The 18,568-nt window shown below is 43.9% G+C and overlaps 1 protein-coding gene across 1 annotated transcript in view; it reads left to right on the top strand.

Moving 5' to 3' along the window:
- ANKS1B (ankyrin repeat and sterile alpha motif domain containing 1B) overlaps positions 1 to 18,568 on the top strand; it is a 757,754-nt gene that overhangs the window by 81,427 nt on the left and 657,759 nt on the right. The window lies entirely within an intron of this gene.

Below are 18,568 nucleotides of genomic sequence, written 5' to 3'. Positions count from 1 at the left end.
AATATTTTGTGAATTCATATAAAATTCACTGAATTGTTTCAGTTGAAAAAAAAAAAATTAGAAAAATCTTAAAAAGCCTAAATGTTTCATTTTGACATTTTCACAACAAAACCTTTTAATTTTTCACTTTTTTTCCCACCTACATTTTGAAATTTACTTAATTTTATTTTTAAAAAGTTTTACAAAAGCACAAAAATGAAGCACGTTGTTCAACTGAAACAACTTTTTTTTAATGATTTTTGAGAACAACTAGCAAACTGAAAAAATCAGTTATTAGCACAGCTCTAGATCTGGCCCTATTTGTTTAATTTGTCTCTCTACACCCGTGGGACCCTCCTGCCCAGCCCCTGGGCCCTCGGCCCCTCCCCTGCTGTTCCGCCTCCCCCACAGCCTCAGCTCACTGCACCGTTGGCACAACGCTCTGGGCAGCGGGGCTGTGAGCTCCTGGGGCAGCGCAACTGCAGAGCTGCGGCCTGACCTGGTGCTGTGCGGTGGCATGGCTGCCTGTCCTGGTGCTCTGGGTGGTGCGGCTGTAGTGCCACCAGCCACCCGTGCTCTAGGCAGCGTGGTAAAGGGGCAGGGGAGTTCGGAATGATGGTCAGGGAGCGGGGGTGTGAATAGGGTCAAGGAAGTCAGAGGGCGGAGAACATGGGGGCAGGGGTCTCTGGAGAGCAGTCAGGAAGGACGGGGGGTTGGATGGGGCGGCGGGGGGCAGTCAGGGGCAGGAGTTCCAAGGACGGTCAGGAAGAAGGGGTGGTTGGATGGGGCAGAGGTCCCGGGGGGGCAGTCAGGAATGAGAGGAGGGGTTTGATGGGGCGGCGGGGGGCAATCAGGGGCGGGGGGTCCAGGGAAGGTCAGTGGATAGGGAGTAGGGGGGGTGGATGGGGCAGGAGTCCCGGGGGGGCCGTCAAGGGGCGAGAAGCAGGGGGGCTTGGATAGGGGGCATTGGCCAGGCCATGCTTGGCTGTATGGGGAGGCACAACCTCCCCTAACTGGCCCTCCATACAATTTTGGAAACCCAATGTGGCCCTCAGGCCAAAAAGTTTGCCCGCCCCATTCTACACTCTTCTGTTCCTAATGAGCAGCTCATGTAAGTATGTTGTGTGCTGGAGATCTCTATGGAAGCTGGGAGGAAGACAGTATCTCCTGTGAGGGAATGGTTATTGTATCAGCATAATGATAGATCAACTGGCTCTGTCCTTCTTCCTTTCCTCATCTATCCCTTTTCCTCCTCCAGGTTCCTGCTACATATTGGAATGAAGTAAATCCCACTGAACACAGATCCATGTTGGGAAGGGGATGCAGACCCCTGACCAGTGTCAGGGTATCATATCTATCCACTGCCCAGTGGAGCTGGATAATTTCCTTTGGCATCAGGGACCTCCATGGCCAAAGAAATGGGGAAGCAGGATTTGCCTTTTAACCATTAGAGTCAGGGTGTCCAATTCTGCTCTCATTTACACCCGTAACTTCATTTACTTCAGTCAGTATACACCAGTATATCTGAGAGCAGAATTTGGCACAGGGAATATGTGGCCATATCAGCAACTATTTTTAATAAATCTTGGTAATATTTAAAACCCAAATATTCACCAAAAAATACAGTGGGAGCTGCAGAACCTTATCAAAATCAAGCACTTTATTAAGTTAACACCTTAGGTTAAATTGTACTCTCTCTTACACCAATAAGGGCTGGCTCCAGGCACCAGCAAAGGAAGCAGGTGCTTGGGGCGGCCAATGTAGAGGGGTGGCACGTCCGGGTCTTCGGCGGTGGGTCCCTCACTCCCTCTCGGAGGGAAGGACCTGCCACCAAATTACTGCCGAAGTATGAAGCGGCGCGGTAGAGCTGCCGCTGAAGTGCTGCCGATCGCGGCTTGATCTTTTTTTTTTTTTTTTTTTTGGCTTCGCCACTTGTGGCGGCCAGAAATCTGGAGCCGGCCCTGACACCAATATAAATTAACCGAGCAGTTACGCTGAAATCAGCGTTCTAACAGAACAGTGTTTTGCCCCTACCAATCCTGCAATCCTTACTCTGTCTTTACTCAGGCAAACTCCCATTGTCTTCTATGGGAGTTTTGTCCAGGTAAGCTCTACAGGATTTAACTTACCTGACCATATCTCTTACCTGACCATATCTCTATAAACAGAAAAAACAATCTACAAAACATATTCTTGCTGAGCTCTTTATGGCTTCATCATGGGCAGTATACACATATGATTAAATTCATGCAGGACATTCACCCATTTAAGGTGCATCAAGAGATCAAAGAGCTGGATCCCTGGATCCAAGAGCTCAGAGTTCTTCTCAGTTGTGACAGGCTTTTACATAGGCTGCACAAGGAGGGGATTGGTGGCTTCCTGCACACACTCCACCTCAAACATAAGCCCTGCATTAGGTTCACTTAGAACATGGTCTTTCACTTTTTAAAATACTTTGATATTTAGCATTCTTAGAATCATATTAAACAGAATTTGTCTAGCAATCAATCAGACATCCCTCATAAATAACAGTGGTGTCCTCTGATGTCCCACCCTTAACTACATATGACCAAGGATTGTAAAGAAATCCAGATTGGAGGAAAGTAGTAGATCAGGAGACTATTTTGTGACCTGGATTTGAATGATATCCTTAATCCAGTAATTTATTTGCAGACACATTTTTTGGTATTATTGTTACTGATACAGCTAGAAAACAGAAATCAAAACAGATTAAACATGTGCCACACACACAATTAATATTAATTGGACCAATAATGACCTCCCTTAGAAAAATCCAGGCCAGGGAGCGGCAAGAAATTGCCAGAGAATCTGTTAGATTCACCTCATTGAATTTCCCTCCCATTCTACCCAGTGAAGGGGGGAAATTCTAACCTAGTACTAGTGTGGAGTATGTTATAGAAATTATTCTAGTCCCTAGGCTTCTAGGGAAATCCCATGATTGTAACACAGAGAGATGACCACTTTCAAGTGGTCTCTTTTACCACTGGTAGCACAACCTTTGGTTATTGGCTTTCCTACATGTGGATATAGTCATCCTGCCTCTGAGAAAAATTATCACTGCAAACAACATTATCTCCCAGGTGGATTTTAAAGCCCAGATCAGCGAGCTTTGCTTTCCCTCTCCTAGTATAGATTGAATGGGGCATCTGACTCACTATTTCCTAATAGAAAGGCTGTGATATTACAATCAATACTTTGTTCCAGTTATTTCTTTTACTTACTGCCTGCAGGATTTCACTGAAAAATGTTCCAAAAAGAAGAAAATAAAGAAGAAAGCATAATATCAACAGGGACAAAGTATTAACTCTGAGGTACTGTCCCTCGCTAAGTGCACAACTGCTCTCTGAGCTTTCCCTAGGGAGAGTCAGCACTTACAAGATAGCTGGTTGGGAATTATTGACCAACTTTTTTTTTTTTACACAAAATGCTGCATCATTGAAACCAAAATGGTTTATGAAACAGGATTGATTTCAACTAATCTTCCTACTCGAAAAAATATTGGGAAAAAAGTTTTGAAATTGTTGAAATGTCCTGCCTTAACATTTTCAAAACAAAAATTTGGAGTTTATCATTTAGAATTTCTATGAAATGTAGATTAAAAAAAATCTAAAAAGAGGGAAAAAGTTGAAATCTATATGAAAATGTGTCAAAACTATCAAAACAAAATGTTTCAATTGACCCAAGCTAAAAAAAAATTTGGTTTGTCAATTCCCAATTTTTTTTGAGATTGTATCTTTTTGTCCTGATTCAAGGCATGAAATTTTATCAAAATCTCAAAAATTCTTGTGGGATGGGAAACCTTCCTACCATGCCCACTTTGCACTGTACCACACTCAGTGTAGTGCTTAAAGCAGAGGTGGGCAATCTATGGCTCGCGGGCCACATCCAGCCCACGGGACCCTCCTGCCTGGCCCCTGAGCTCCTGGCCCGGGAGACTAGCCCCCGGCCCCTCCCCCACTGTTCCCCCTTCCCTGCAGCCTCAGCTCACTGTGCCACCGGCGCACTGCTCTGGGTGGCGGGGCTGCGAGCTCCTGGGGCAGTGCAGCTGCAGAGCCCGGCCTGACCCGGTGCTCTGTGCTGCGTGGAGCGTGGCTGTAGTGCCGCTAGCCACCAGTGTTCCAGGCAACGCGGTAAGGGGGCAGAGGGGTTGGATAGAGGGCAGGGGAGTTCGGAGTGGTGGTCAGGGGGCGGGGGTGTGGATAGGGGTCGGGGTGGTCAGAGGGCGGGGAACAGAGGTTGAATGGGGGCAGGGATCCCGGGGGGGTAGTCAGGAAGGAGGGGGAATTGGATGGGGGGGTGGGGGGCAGTCAGGGGACAGAGAGAAGGCATGGTTGGATGGGGCAGGGGTCCCAGGGGAGCAGTCAGGAATGAGAGGAGGGGTTGGATGGGGCGGCAGGGGGCAGTCAGGGGCGGAGGTTCTGGGGGCTGTCAGGGGACAGGGAGCAGGGGGTGGTGGTTGGGGCAGGGGTTTCAGGGGGGCCATCAGGGAATGGGGGGGGGTTGGATGGGGCAGGAGTCTGGGGGGGGAATCAGGAGGTGAGAAGCAGGAGGGGTCGGATAGGGGGCGGCAGCCTCCCCTAACCGGCCCTCCATACAATTTCTGAAACCTGATGTGGCCTCAGGCCAAAAAGTTTGCCCACCCCTGGCTTAAAGGCATCAATCACATAACCTGAAAGTAAGAAAGAATTTTTAAAAATGTAAAATCATAAAGAAATAATAAAAAACTTAATTTAGATTTCAACAGGTGACAACAATATCACAACAAGAGACTAGAGTGGTGTCTCGATTTCAAAGAGTCCCTTTGTCAATCTATATTTTGGTTTGATGATGATATATATTGAAATAAGGAAAAACTTCTAACATTTATCTTTTGGACTGTTTTCTCAGTTTTCAGTTATGGTTATTTTTTATTTATTTGGCTTTTTAACACTCTATCTGTGTGTGCAGCAGCCCTTTACAATATTTCAGTGAAGATTTAAAATAAAAAGGATATTTTCTGCCTTTGTCAGTTCAAAACTTCTGGTTGAGCTTGCCCACAAAGAATCGCACTATGCTTTTCTTTTTTTTTTTGGTCTCTTGGCATGCACAACTTTTGAATACTCTGCATTGTGTATAAAAACATGTTTATTGGACTATATTGTATGTGAAAATTGTAGCTTGTCCAATTTCATTCACTAATGGCATTCATTAAAGCTTTTAAACCTACTTTCTTGGGAAGCAATTTCAAAAAACACCCCTAAAATTAAATGAAGTAGTCGAATTATATAGAGAGCTATGAGAAAAAGAAAGAAACTAGCTATTCTTTGTGAAGAATAATAAATTTTATTTAATATTGGATTTCTCAAAGCTGCCACTGAAGGAGGAACTCTAAAAAGTTTAAAAGACATTTAAACTTTTTGAGCACTTTATCTGGTAACAATTCATAAAAGAAACTTTGAAAAGACTCATATATAATAGACTAGAAATTGAAAAAGTGATATATTAAAATAATTGTGGATAGGGTGACTAGATGTCCTGTTTTTAAAGGGACAGTCCCATATTTAAACCCTCCTGCAGATGACCTGACTTTTTCTTAAAAATGAGCAAATTGTCCCATATTTTCTATCTCCTCCCATCAGTACTGGTGGGTCCTGCTGGCTGGATCCCTGCTCCCTAGCTGCCCTCCCATCAGCGGGGAATCCAGTGGCCTGGACTCCCAGTCCAGTGGGTATGCAAGTCCAGTGGGTGTGCAAGGCTGGTGGCGGAGTGAAGATGCAGCGTATGGGGCTGGCCGCTCCCCCTGCTGGTCTGTCAGCGTAGTCAATGCTGTGTGCTGGCTCTCAGCCAGCAGTGCCCCACTCCCCGTCCCATTTCTGGCTGGCACTGGCTGTTCGTTGCAAGCTGTGGTGGCAGGTGCGTGCAGGCAGGTGCCAGGCAGCGGCCAGTTACCTGTCGCCTCTGTTGCCCACCCATCAGCCCTTTATGTGCTCCCGCTTTTACTGTCCTCTCCCTGCTTTGCCCCTTCACTACCCCAGCCCCTCTGGTCCTCCATATCCCTACTGGTGGGGCTCGTCCTGCTCCCAGCGCTTGGCGGAGAACCAGCCCCTGGTCAGAGCACTCAACTCACCATCAGCCTGGCCAGCAGAATCCTTCCTTCCCCTACTGCCACTGGGCAGGCACCCTGGGAAAGCCCAAGACAACTCCAGCTCAGGGCGCTGGCCATGAGGTGCTGAGACCTGCATGCGCCAAAGCCCTGCACAGCGCTGGCACAGGAAAGCCTCTCCGCCCCTCAGCTAAGCTCTGGAGTGGCAGGAGGGAGAGGTAGCAATTTCCAGCCGGTTCACGCCCTGAACCTGCAGGCTCCACAGCAGCCCCTGGGGCAAGATTTTACCACTCTCTTCACCTTCCACCCCTCCGCCCTGGGTCCTGCCCCCAGGGAATGTGGGGCAGCTCTGTCCCCTAGGCACCCTCCCCTACTGAGCCACCTCTCTGAATAGTTTGCTGAAGCCCCTGCAGTCAGGTTCCCTGGGCCCTGGTGCACAATGCATTCTTAGAGATTAATCCCTTCCTGCCCACACTGTAGCCAGGGGTGACACGAGGCAGCTGGCTTATGTTGGTGGCCAGCAGTAGCCTGGAGTTGTTAGCTGCCTTTTGACACTGTGCAGGCAAGAAGGAACAAGCTGCTTCCAGCCATGGGTGGGGATGGGGAGAGAAAAGAGGTGAGCTCTGCAAAGACACAGGCCAGGTCATCCCTTGCCCCACTTCTTCTCCCCTGTGACTGGAAGCAGTTTCCATCCCTTCCCTTCACACAGTGCCAAAAGGCTGTTTCTGGCCACATTCTGGTGTGAATCCTTGGAGAAATCTGGGGAGTAATGTGACTCTGCATGTCCCCCACGTGTTGCCTCAGGAAGACGTGGCACCAGGTACCAGGAGAGGAGGGTCTGTCCCAGGGGCCCAGGCAGGCATGGAGGGCGGAGAGTGCTGGGCAAGGAGCGGAGGGTCGGTTGGTTGGTTAAATGCCGTATGAGAGAGGTGTATGGGAGTGTGTGTGTGTCACCTCTCCCCATGTGTGTGTGGGGGAGAGGAGTGTGTGTGTCACCCCTCCCTGTGTGAACCCTAAAGCCTTAAAGATAAGAAGAACAATGAGGAGTCAGTGGCACCTTAAAGACTAATGTATTTATTTGGGCATAAGCTTTTGTGGGTAAAAAACCCACTTCTTCAGATGCATAGAGTGAAAATTACAGATGCAGGCATAAATATACTGACACATGAAGAGAAGGGAGTTACCTTACAAGTGGAGAACCAGTGTTGACAGGGCCAATTCAATCAGGGTGGATGAGGTGTCAATACAAAGGAAGGGAAAATTGCTTTTGTAGTGAGCCAGCCACTCCCAGTCCCTATTCAAGCCCAAATTAATGGTGTTAAATTTGCAAATGAATTGTAGCTCTGCAGTTTCTCTTTGAAGTATCTTTTTGAAGTTTTTTTGTTGAAGTATGGCTACTTTTAAATCTGTTATAGAATGTCCAGGGAGATTGAAGTGTTCTCCTACTGTTTTGTATGTCTGATTTGTGTCCATTTATTCTTTTGCGGAGGGACTGTCCAGTTTGGCCAGTGTACATGGCTGAGGGGCATTGCTGGCACATGATGGCATATATCACATTAGTGGTGAATGAGCCCCTGATGGTGTGGCTCATGTGCTTGGATCCTCTGATGGTGTTGCTAGAATAGAGATGGTGACAGAGTAGGCAATGGGGTTTGTTACAGGGATTGGTTCCTGGGTTAATGTTTCTGTGGTGTGGTGTGTAGTTGCTGGTGAGTGTTTGCTTCAGGCTGGGGGGCTGACTGTAAGCAAGGACTGGCCTGCTTCCCAAGGTCTGTGAGAGTGGGGGATCATTTTCCAGGATAGATTGTAGATCGTTGATGATGCGCTGGAGACGTTTTCGCTGGGGGCCATACATGATGGCCAGTGGTGTTCTGTTATTTTCCTTGTTGGGCCTGTCCTGTAGAAGGTGACTTCTGAGTACCCATCTCGCTCTGTCAATATGTTTCCTCACTTCCCCAGGTGGGCACTGTAGTTTTAAGAATGCTTGATAAAGATAAGGTAAATAAAAAGAAGCCAACTATGCAGTATTTCTTTTTAATGGGGGCTCAGTCAACTTGATGTTAATTTGAACATTTGTACTGCATAGTTTTGATTGATTGCCATTGAACTCGCTTGAATATGAGTAATTTTACCAAGTGTCCCGCATTCAGCATAGGGAAATGTGGTCACCCTAATTGTGGACAATGTGATATCTATGTATCAAATAAAAGAGGGATGGGAGCTAGTGAGCATGTCTTCACAGTGAGACAAAATTATGGTTTTGTATTTTAATAATTTAATGGTGTGTATAACATGCGGAAAGGTCTATATTTTCAAAAGTGCTCTTCAAAAGTGTGCACATTTTTGTGTGTGCCCAACTTGTGTGACTGCAAATACCAAATGAGCATGTGGAAATCAGAATTTTTTGCAGGCACATAACTACGCACTCATTTGATCCTAACTTGGGTCTGCACATCAGGTGTATGCAAAAGTGAACATGCACATTTGAAAATATGGGTCATAATTTTAGCAATAAAAGAAATCTATATGTCTTTTGCCCTGTGAAAAAATGGACAAATGAAGGGCCTTAACCTTCTCCCATTGAAGCTGATGGGGTTTTTGACAGTAGCAGCAGGATGAGGCCTAGGGTTGAAATTCACTAGTTCCATGCCTCTCTGCACCACCTTATCCCTCCATTTAAGGTCTTAATTGGGACTCCAGGAGCAGCCTCAGCAGAAACTACAGTATTAGGGGTTAGGGACACATGAGGCACAACCAGAGGCATCCCTGCCACATAATAAGCTCAGACCCAGTAACGTGCAGGGGCATTGACACCTGAAGTGCCACCTTCCTTGTCCTAGCCATGTGGGTCAGAGAAGAAAGTAATTCCATGGAGGAGCTAGACCCAGGGACCAGAGAAACTTAAGCTGGCAAGAGCAATCTAGTGAGCAATCTTAGCAGGGACCACTGGCTACCGATGATGTCACTTGACTGCTTTCTACAGCATTTACTCTGGACATTCTTATTCCTGTGCTGATTGCCTGTTTGCTCCAGCTACCTCACAGTCTTTTCACCTCAGCCTCACTCCACCCGCCCTCCATGCTCCCCTCTTTCCTTCCTTCCCTCCCTCTTCTCTTCTGCATTAGTCCACTTACAACCTCTGTATTCTAGGTTTCCTCTCCCTTCCTTTGTCTTTCTGTTTACCTAATTCCCTCCTAACAAAACCCCAGCCAAAAGAATTATAAAATAAAACAACCTGCTATCAAGCTTCCTGCCTCCCCTAACAAACCCCAGCAACATGGAACTAACATGATTTTTGCAATCCTTTACTCTGTAATTCTGCTTATCTCTTTATATCCTTTTCTCTTACCTTTTGTGTAGTCTATTTAGATTGTAAATATTTGAGGGCATGGACTATCTATAATTCTGTTTGTACAGTGCCTAACTCAGTGGGGGCTCATAGGCTTTACTGTAAATAATAATTAATAAAGTGGTACATAGGTCCTTGTTTGGGTCCTTTCCACAAGGGTGAATGAAGTGACTGTCTCTAAATAACAAATAAAAATAGTGAAAAAACTGCTATTCACTGTGGGCTAACCAATTTCTTTCATGCTTTTATCTCCAATATCACCTATACAATGTATTCATAGTTGGAAGTACACTGAATTTGATTCAGCTGTAACTCATAAAGGAAGTGAGCAACTTGGTGAGAATAGTGAGTGTAAGTCATGTGTCAGTAAAATGCTACAAACATCAACATACCCATGTGAAACCCACAGGACTGGTTGTGATCATGATTTTCAAGCTGTCAAAACATCTTTCAGTGAAACTGTAAAAGCTTTAGCAGTCAAATGAGAATGAAACATGGTGAAAGACACAGCTTGAAATCCAGTTCCTTTCTACTCTTATCAAATGACAGTCTCTAAAATATTTGGACATTGTGAAGATTAGATTAGTGCCAGAGTTGAGAATGCCAACTTGCAAACTGTTATGATATTGAAGGATGTGGGCACTTTCATTATTTTATCACTCATGTCTGAGAATTCATTTACTGTCCAAATTTTAATACGACCTCTTTCCCTGCAAGTGTAGCTGTGCAAGCGTAGGGCCTTATGTGGACCTAGAACTCTCTTGAATGCTAGCTGGGGGGTCCAGCTAACATGAGAGAGGACATATCTCATTGTTGTTGTGATCCCCTGCACACTAGGGGGAAGTGTACACTGTTTTGTTTTTGTTTTTTGGTGTAGGTTCATAGATTATAAAACCAGAAGAGACCATTATGGTAATCTAGTCTGCCTGCTGGAAAGCACAGGCTTCTCTGAATTAATTCCCATTTGATTCAGAGCATATCTGTTAGAAAAAAAGATCCAATCATAAATTAAAATTCTAGTAATTAAGAATCTACCAGAATGTTTGGTAAGTTGTGCCAATATTTAATCACCCTCACTGTTAAAATTTTTCTTTATTTTACTTTACTTTATTTTATGTAGTCTAAATTTGTCTAGCTTCAACTTTCAACAGTTAGTTCTTGTCTTCCCAATTGAAGAGCCCTCTATTATCAAATTTCTGTTCTTATGTAGGAATGTATAGATTGTGATCAAGTCATCGCTTAACTTTCTCTTTGATAAGATACATAGATTGAGCTCCTTGGGCCTTTATCATTAAGGCATGTTTTCCAGTCCTTTAATCATTCTCAAGACACTTCTCTGAACCTTCATCAGTTTTTCAACATCCTTCTTAAAGTGTGGACACCAGAAATGGACACTGTTTTCCAATAGCAGTTGTACTGGTGCCAAATATAGAGGTAATATAACCTCTGTACTCCTACTCAATATAACCCTGTTTATACATCCAAGGATCACATTAGACTTTTTGGCTACTGCATCACACTGAGAGCTCATGTTCAGCTGCTGATTATCCACCATGACCCACAAGTCTTTTTCAGAAATACTGCTTCCCAAAATAGTCTCCCATCCTGAAAGTATGTCCTGCATTCTTTGTTTCTAGATGTCTGACTTTACATTTGGCCTTGTCAAAATGACAATACAATGTAAGAATATAAACAGAATAATTCCCTCTCAACCACATTTAGTCATTTTGTTCTTCACAGGAACTCTCTGCTCAGCCATCGAGTCCTCCAAATGCACCTCATAGTTTAAGGGGGAAATTTTGTCCTTTGTAAACATAGTAGCTAAAAATTGCAGTACTATATACCACAACCATAACTGTCCCCCTAGGAATGCCAGCCTTTCATCATTGTGTTCACCAAACTACACACTCCCAACACACCAAACTACTACTCAAAGCACCCACAACTACTAGAGTTGGGAGAAGTTAGTATAATTAAGGGGTTTCTGTAGAGGGGAAAGTTGAGGGGGACAGATTCATGCTGTGATGTATGGTCTGTACTATATGGTTGGTTGTGGTAATGGTAATTACTCCTGGGAGAATTCTGCACAACTGCGCATGCACAGAATTTATGTCCCCTGCAGATTTCTTTGCTTCCCTGCAGAAAAATGACTTTCTGATGGGGAAGCAAAGGGAAGTCATATGGCCCTCCCCAGCAGTATGTTTTGGGTGCCCAGGACAGCCGGCAGAGATGTAAATCACTGTGGGGCAGGGGGCGGGACTGGGGAAGACCCGACTGGTGCTGCCTAGCCTGCACTGGGCTCATCTGCTATTCCCATCTGGGCTGGGGAGGACAGGACTTTCTCTTCCCCTGGCTGCACAGTATCCAGGGCTGTGTCAGAACCACCCCCAGATTTCTCCCCTGGCTGTAGGAAGCTCTGCAAACTGCCCTCCTGCACTTTCTGCATCAGTTGCTCCTCAGCTGCAAGGGGAGGGATCACTGTACAGAGAGCTGCTCCCCCATACACCCAACCCCCATGCATCCAGACCCCCTCATACCCAGACCCTCCTGCTGAGCCTCACTCCCCCCACACCCAGAACTCCTCCTGACAAGCCTCACTTCCCCTGTACCTGGACCACCCCAACAAGCCACCTGCACCCAGATCCCTACCCTAATGAGCCCCAACTGGCTGCACCTGGATCCCCATCCCACTGAGCCCTACTTTCCAATATCTGGAGCCCTCCACTGAGCTCCCCATGCCGACACCCCCCTGCCAAGCTCTATCCCTCCACATCTATACCCCACCTGCTGAGCCCCAACCACCTTCACCTGGACCCCCCTGCAGAGTCCCATTACCACTGCACCCAGAACTCCACAACAAGCCCTTGTGCATCCAGATCCCCCCCGCATCCAGATCCCCCACTGAGCTGCCCACACCCAGAATCCCCCATACAGAACCCTCTCAACCCACACCTGGATCCCCCCACACAAAGCCCCTCCACACTTGTATCCTGCCTTGCTGAGCTTGCATGCCCACACCTGGTGCACCTGGCACGGAGGAGCAGCGCCCCCCATGGGGTGTTTCTGGGGCAGGACCGGTCCTTGCGCTGTGTCAGGGTTGTGTGCAGCCTCACCGCTGAGTCCATGTCCTGGGGGTGGGGAGCTGCACAGTGATCTCCCATCTCTGTACAGCCAGTGTCTGTGCTCTCCAATGCCATGATAGAGCCTCCACATTTATTTGAGAAATAAAATTTGCAGAATTTTGCAGAATTTTAAAATACTGTGCACAGAATTTTTAATTTTTTGGTGCAGAATTTATAATTTTTTGGCACAGAATGCCCTCAGGAGTATGGCAAGGTGCAGGCCTGGGTGTGGAGGAGTATAGAGTATAGTGTTAATTTCCTTGCTTTTGTGTTAGGTATGTTGCATGTGTAGCGACACTTACTTCACAATGAAGATTTTCTGGTGTATTAATATATACAGGATTTGTGATATGGCTCAGTTAAAATGGTTAAATCAGCTTTAACTTTTGGAATTTCCTATCTCAAATGCTTTTCTTGCAATTTTAACATTCTAGAAATGCTGGGTTGTTGGGTTTTGTTGGTGTTGCTTATTTTAATTTAATTTATTCAGCCTTAAAAAACGCTTTTTTGGTTAATATTTTACATCTGCTTGAAAAGGTCAATTCTGTTTACACTCAGAGTAAATGCCATCAAAAGTCTTCATATTTCTGCCCATGCGGCTGAAGCAGCACAAGAAACACAATTAAGTTCCTTTTTGCTTCTCTTCAGGAAATAGTTAATAGGAGAAATTCATTGTTTCAATTCAATTACACCGTTTTTATTCAGCATCAATTAAAGCTTTACTTCCTTGAAAAAAGTAAAGTCTTCAAAAAGGAAATTTGCTTCATAAAATAAAACTACAATTTCATTATATTTTAAAAAGTATTAGGACAGGCTCAATAAATTTCATAAAACTCACTCTTAAATTAGTTAGCAGCAAGATTTTCCAGACTTTACTAATGTTTATAAAACCCTGTGAAAAGTTTCTGTTTGCTAAATGCACAGAAGAAATTTGGAATAGCAAGTTTGAGTGGTATTAAATACAAACACACTTGAAGACTCATTCTTCTGTCAAGGAATATTCTTTCCTGGAGACTGAATGGTAACTTGATTTGTTTCACATTCCCTTTAGAGACAAAGAGTTGTCTTCCATAAGACATAAGCTATAAATGCTTCTCATATATAGGTATCCACTGGTTTTGTCACTATTCATGGGTTAGACTTGCTAATTTCACAAGGAAGGCAATTTGTGCTCCTCCCCTTCCTTCTTTGAAATAGGAATTCCTCTGCGGGACTGCTCTCCTGCACCGTTTACTCTAACCCTGAGAGCAGCTTTAAACTAACTACTGGACACACCAGAGAGCTTTAGAGTGTGAGAATTTCCACTCACCGACAGCTGGAAACTTCAAGTGAATTAGATTTTCAGTAATTGGAGCCTTTTGATCTTCCTTTTAGGGCAACCTGAAGATCCTTTGTGCTGAATCTGCACTAATTCTGGCTCCATCAGTATCTATGTGTGTCAGTGCAGTACAGCCTAAGCCAGCCTGTCATGTCACCACACTTCCCTTGGGCTTCCTTCAGCAACATAGCAGAGTGGTCTGACCAATAGCGACAGCTGGCCTGCGCCAGTAGACTACATTCTTTCTGGCTCCCTCCAACAGTGTGGCTCAACCCAACCCACCATGTTATCACATCTTCCATAGGCTTTGTACAGGAGTGTAGCAAAAGTAGTCTATCCATCACACTAGCCTACCTGTGCTAGTGGACCTTCTGTATTCCCACCATTTCCATAAAGTTTGGATCTGTGAGTGTGTCAATGCAGCATAACCCAGCCTGCTATTTAACCACTCCTTTCACTGGCTTTTCTCAGCAGCAAAGCAAATCAATCTAGCCCATACCACCAGCATGCCTGTACCAGCAGACATCCAAATAACTGGAATCTGCAGGAAAAGGTAAAGCTAAATTTTTCCCCTTCCAGGTTCCTCCCTGTGTGTGTAATGGCAGTTTAGCCTAGGTTTCCACCTTATTGGTTGCACTGAGAGTTGCCCCAAAAACAATGCAGAAGAGAGGTCTAATATCTCATGCCACCATCATGCCAGTGGACAATATAAATGACTTTAAGCCTGCAGCAGTAGGTCAGTATTAAGGGAGAAAAGTGGCCCAGATATGACATAGTTGTAAAGCCACTGTAGCATGCCTATCTGAGCAAGGGAAGGTTTCCAAACACCAGTGCTACTGCACAGCAATTCTAGTCTCTCAGTCTTAACCTCCCCTTTGTCAGAGGATGTTCCTCTCTTAGTTCAAGGTGTGCACGGATTGTGTTAGCAGCAAACTGCTGTAGATGTAGAGGAGTTTAACATCTCATTAGAATGTTAGTCAAGACAAAGACCCCAAGGATTATTAACATCTTGTCCTTGAAGAGCCTTCCACCCATGAGGAAGGAGAAGTAGGAGTTTCTCCCAAATATTTCATGCCTTCTGCAACTAGTCGAAAATCCTATGGGAAACATGAAGGCCAATAGGCTTGAATCCAAGCTAATTCCTTATAGAAAGATAATTCTATTTTTAAGAGAACCTTTAACCAAAAGGGGAAGGAATCTATTGCAGATTATTTTAACTGCTGCATTATTTTCAATATTGCTTTTCAGAAGACCAAAGATAAATCAATCAATAAATAACAGCATTTGGAATGAACTAGTTCAGATTGTAACCATTATCCTTTTTGCTCAGAAGTGATCCTGATAGACCAGGGGAAGGAAGAGAAAATATATACTTCAGAGGTGCCAGCCCTCCCTAATTTTCCACAATCCCTGGTGTTGCTCAATAACTGCCCTATGTGGACCCTGCTGGACTACGTTAACATGCTCTAGGTACCTCGAGTATGCCCCCAAGGTCCACAGGGGGCAGTTAGAGCACAACATGCATCTTGTGGCTAGTAAAACCAGCAGCCCAAGCCACACTGACAATTGCCATGGCTTGCTTCCTGTCAGACCCTCACTGTGCAGTCTGCAGGAGAGGAGAAGCCAGAGGGGCAGGAGGAGACAGTGGCAGAGGAGAAGAGTGGGAACATGAGAGATGAGGGAGAAGAGGATTAGGATCATCGCAGGAAAGTGGCCAAGGCCCAGGACTGGCCAAAGTAATTAAGGTCCCTTGGTGGCATAGGAGAGAGGCTTTCCCAGGGCCGATCCTCCCCTTCTCCCTTTTTGGGGGTGGGGGTTAGGGGCACAATAGGGGAGGGGACCCAGACCTCCCCCCCTTGGCAACATACAGGGAGGGGAGAGGAGCGAGGAGAAATCCTGGTTTCTCCAGGGGCAAGGGAAGTGAGAGAGGAGGGGACTGGGGCAGAGAGGTCCTGGTTTCTGCAGGGGGAAAGAAGGGGAGGAGGTGGGGGGAGAGAGAGAGGTCCAAGCCACCTCCCTAATTCTTCTCTAATTTTTTTCTTAAACAGCCCTAAAAGTTTCAGAGTAAGGTTGGCATCTCCGACATCTAAAGTGTCTGAATAATTTACTGCTGAAAATGTATTTAAAGAAAGGGTCTCTCCACATAACCTAGTATAGTGGTTCTCAAACTTATTTGATCGTGTCCCCCTTCTTTGTGTCTGTAGTCGTTTACATCCCCACCCCGCTCCTGCCACACAAGTACTTATACAGCCACCCAGCTCTGAAGGCAGAGTAGGGAGTGGTGGTGGCTGTCTGGGCACCCAACTCTGAAGGCAGTGCCACCAGCAGCAGCAGCACAGAAGTAAGTGTAGCAATACCATACCACGCCACCCTTACTTCTCTGCTGCTGCTGGCGGCAGTGCTGCCTTCAGAGTTGGGCGCCCAGCAAGCAGCTGCTGTTCTCTGGTCTCCCAGCTCTGAAGGCACTTGGAGAGAGAGAAAGAGAGAGCAAGAGACGGTCTGAGACCTGACTTGAAAACCTGACCTTTTCAATCCCAAACCAGACTTTTTGATACAATTTCATTTCACAAAAATGTTGGAAAGGTTTTGTTTCAATTCCATTCCAGGACAAAAACAAAATATGTAACCTCAAAATCATTGCAAAATGGAATTATTGTCCTCTGGTCAACTGTACTTTTGAAAACTTTAACTATGGCCCTTGGTACACAGTCTGGCCTTAACAACATAGGCCCTGATCCTACAAACAAGCATGTGCTTTACTTTAAGCATGTGAATAGTCCTATTGACTTCAATAGTTTTGTATTTAAAGTACATAGTTTGTACAATAGTTATGGATTTCAAGTACTTAAAATACATATGTACTTAAATATAGGACATGTTTAAGTGTTTTCAGAATAAAGGCCTTAATAATAATTCTAGATTTAGCTGTATTTTGAATATGTTCTTTCAGTGTTGCGTAAAAAAACTAAAAACAGTAAAATATTAAATACTATATTCATAGCTGTAAAAATACAGTTACTAATCATCCCCCACCTTTTTAAGGATATATTTGGCCTAATGAATATGTTGATTTCAGAGAAGAGAAATTAAATGGCAAGAATTTGTTTTTAAATTATTCCATCATTCATCAATTGTCTCTAAAGCAAAGTAATAAGCAGTGAAAGATAACCTTTAGGGAAAGTAATAAAGCAAAAAAGAGGAAAAGTTAGTATCCCTTGAACAACTATTTATTGAATTGACACCATAAAAATAAGGAGTCAAATAGGTTGAGATGAAAACAATTTTTGGAATTAGAAATACTCTCTCTTTTTTTCCTATTGAATGGAAACAATTTTTGTTCTTTGATTTGTCTGGAGGCTAAGCCTAAGTACAGCCATCGGTGACAAATCAGTGGATATGTCATCTTTAGAAGAAAGGAATTAGCATCTAATAATGTTTCTTTTGTCAAATCTTTAATATGCCAAAATTCCTTTCAATTCTTCCTTCTTCAGGAAGCTGAAATTAACTATTTTAATTGACAGGTCCAGAGATAAAAGTGACTCTTATAGCTGCAAGTTGCTCTCATGACATATTGAGTAACATTTTCAAAGTGGCTGAAGTTCCTATTATTGGACACACAGTGAGAATCTCTGGGTAAAAAAGAATAGACATAGTGCTTTGTATGGATAATGTTAGAACATAGGAAAATTGAAATACAGCTTTATAATTCTTGAAAGACACCAAGAAATAGATTTTGCTTCGTAATAACTTCCAAGACATTTAAAGCCTGAACCTGCAAGGGGCTGTGTGTCCTCAATTCCTATTGATTTCAGTGGGAGGTGAAGTATTTAGCACTTCATAGAATCAAACTGTCCATAATGTATGGTGCCATTTATACAGAATGGCTATAATATTCTTCTTGGAAGAATACAATTATTTATTATTTGGAACTAACTAATCATTCAGGCACAAATACTGGAAAAAGACTGAAATATGGAAATAGGTAATCTCTAGTCAATAAATACAGACCTTAATATAAGAGTATTTAAAAAAATATTAGACATATCTAGCCATTTCTACAGCCATGTCTGGTGACTTTGATCATAGCAAACGTGGAATTTGTTTTTTTAACTGAATTGCTTCAGACCATTTTCTTTGAAAACACAGCACATAATTCCCTAAGGAAATAAAGCAAGAATATTGTTTGTCTATGAAGGCTGAAAATTATGTTCATAGTCGGTATGAACCAGGACAGCTGCTTAAGTCTCATAATTCCATGTACTGAAAGTTAAAACATTAATTTTTGAAAAGTCTATATTAGATAAAGTAATATAGTACTAAATGCTTCCACAATTTAAAGGGACATAGTTTGAAATTTAATCAATTAAAAATGAATTGAAAGTACTTTTGGGTACTGCATTGATTTTTGTAGTTTTACAATCATATTTTCCTACTTTAAAAAAAGTCCCCCCCCCATGTTATTTTTTGAATAACGGAGGTAATCAACAGGGAAACTGACTGTAAAGGACAAATAATGAAGCTGACGATACACAAATTACTGTCAAATGCACAAAGTTAGCATGCTGAATAAATAGAGAAAATATTTTTTACTGATTTTTTGGTTATATAATCTTAAGAGTTATTTGTCAAAACAAGAAGTACATATAACAGGCAGAGTGTGATTTTTAAATTGACAGTATCTCCTTAAAGGAGGTTAT

This window comes from Trachemys scripta, chromosome 1 (assembly GCF_013100865.1).
Source record: "Trachemys scripta elegans isolate TJP31775 chromosome 1, CAS_Tse_1.0, whole genome shotgun sequence".
NCBI classification, from domain to species: domain Eukaryota; kingdom Metazoa; phylum Chordata; order Testudines; family Emydidae; genus Trachemys; species Trachemys scripta.
Note: the sequence above shows the minus strand (reverse complement) of the source record. Positions and strands in the feature narration are given on the sequence as shown.